The sequence below is a fragment of the Tupaia chinensis genome, unplaced genomic scaffold (assembly GCF_000334495.1).
Source record: "Tupaia chinensis unplaced genomic scaffold, TupChi_1.0 Scaffold000287_1, whole genome shotgun sequence".
Classification (NCBI taxonomy): Eukaryota; Metazoa; Chordata; class Mammalia; order Scandentia; family Tupaiidae; genus Tupaia; species Tupaia belangeri.
In genome coordinates this window covers 204549-206654 of record NW_006159771.1, presented here as the reverse complement: position 1 = coordinate 206654, position 2106 = coordinate 204549, and the positions used below count along the sequence as shown (strand labels likewise).

Below are 2106 nucleotides of genomic sequence, written 5' to 3'. Positions count from 1 at the left end.
CGCCCCCTGCCCCCAAGCCCCCCCCCCCCAATTCTGGGGTTACTGCAGAGCAGCCCAAGCCCTCATCCCGGTTTTGTAGAAAATTGAGAGCAAAGCGGCAGAGCCTTTCCCCAGCTAGACTAGGGCCACCGTCGGGAACCCCCTACAACCTCTAGGGGCACGGCGGGTGCTCAGGGTTGTCTCTGGTGCCCTGGCTCCATTCCGGCTCCACCCCAGCTCGACCCCTCCCTCTCTCCCTCGGGCTGCTGGGGCCGGGGGACGCAGCTGTGAGGGGCTGGCCAGCTCTGGCGTGCCTAATCCCTTGGTGCACCTGAGGCCCCGGTCTCCTAGACTCGGGGGATCTGTTCCCACCAGGCCTGTCTCTTGGGATGGGGGTAGGGGGTGAACTCACCCTGACTCTGTACAGCATAAACAGAAATACAACGGCAGTCTGTCTCTCTCTCTCTCTCTCGGAAATGCAAAGGATCCCTGGAACTGGGAAGAGACCCATAGTCCACCACTATAGGGAGTGCCACTGTGATGGGGGGGCAAGCAGCCCCAACATGGGTGGGCAGCTCTAACTAGGCTCCACTAAGGGCTGGACCCGGTTTGTCCACAGGGGGCCTTGGTCACCAGATGCTTCGATGAGCCAGGTGGGGCTGGCAGCTGGGTTCCAGGTGGCCCTCCTCATTGTGCTGGGACAGAAGTCCCTACACTGAGCAAGTTCTCTGTGTCCAGGCTGTGTTGGGCCCTGCTGGACCCCAGACTAGGGGTGGGCAGTGTGCCGGGGGGCAGCAGGAGGAGTTCCCACGGATGGCATGGGGCATCCCTACCTTTCCAGTATGCTGCCCCACACGGTGTCCCTACCCAAGGCCTGGGCCACCGCTCAGGAACCTGCAGGCTTAGGTGAGGGGGCTGTGACTATCTACTGCATTCAGGACCATCCCAAGTCCAAAAACATCCTGAGCCCAGGACAGGTGGAACCAGCCAGGGTGGCCCAGACCTCTGGTCACAGCCTGGATTTGGAGCAGAGGCGACATGTGCACCCCTGGCCCATTCTCCAAGAGGCAGGGAAAGGTAGACCCTTAGGCATTTTGCTCAACACCTAACCTGAGTTTATTAATCTTCATTGTGCCCCAGATAAGTGACCCCAAAAAGGGGGGTGGGAGAGCAGTCCTGATGTGAGAGTATCAGACCACAGCGTTAAGAGGCTACCCCAGGGATCAGCAGTTAGCGTATGTCGCTGGACTCCCACGTAGTCGACCACGGTTCGTGTCCTGGACCCGGTGGCTTAAAACTCATGCCGGGCGCATGTGTGCGTGCCCAAGATCCAGAGAGGAGAATGGAGAAGGTATTGCCGCGTGGCCATCCCCCCCCCCAGGGTGATTTCTCGCTTTCTGTGTCTGTCTCTGGCGAGTGCACGCGCCCTATAGCAAAAACCTCTCAAAAAAGGAATCTACCCCAGAGTTTTTTTTTTTTCTTTTTCTAGTTTTTAGAGCTGCATGGGTCCCGGGGACAGAGGAGCCTGAGTCTCCCACTTCCGTTTTCATCTGGTACGTTACGCATAGGTTAAAACGCTGAAGGACTGTCACTCCCCAATATTTAATTACTTAACAATTAAAATGGGAAAACCAGAGATCTTAGGCCACCTGCCGGAGGGGACTCTTCGAACTGAGTATACCGTTCAGAGGGGTGAGGACGCGCCTCCGTCCAGGGCCGGTGTCCGCCGGAGGAGATGCACGAGTGATGTGGGGAGGAGGACCCGGACGGGGATCCGGGGCGGCGTCACCCAGCACGCCCCCGAGTCAGCGGGAGCAGCACGGCGCGGGGACAACCCCTCGGCCCGACCGCTCCTGTGCTCTTCTCGGCGGTGCACAGCCCCAGGAAAGTTCCCGGCCTCGCTGCCCCTAGGACGGTTGGAAAGTTTCCGTGACCACCTGGCCCTGAAAGCGAGGGGTCGGGCATCGCGCTGGGTGGATACGGCGCTCGGGCCCTGCCGGGCCGCGCTCGACGGGGGCGCGCGGTGCGGGGCGCCCCAGACTGGTCGGGCAGGGCTCCGTGGCCGCGCACAAAGGGACCCGCCCCCACCGACCCATGGTCTCGGGCGCCGCGGCGCGGGCGAGGCGG

At 61.3% G+C, this 2106-nt stretch overlaps 1 protein-coding gene across 1 annotated transcript in view; it reads right to left on the bottom strand.

Moving 5' to 3' along the window:
* Window positions 1–1875, bottom strand: part of ARVCF (ARVCF delta catenin family member) — a gene marked incomplete in the record, with an annotated part of 82209 nt that extends 80334 nt beyond the window's left edge. Inside the window, 1 exon segment of the mRNA XM_014588567.2 lies at window positions 1661–1875.
* Between the last annotated feature and the right edge of the window lie 231 nt (window positions 1876–2106).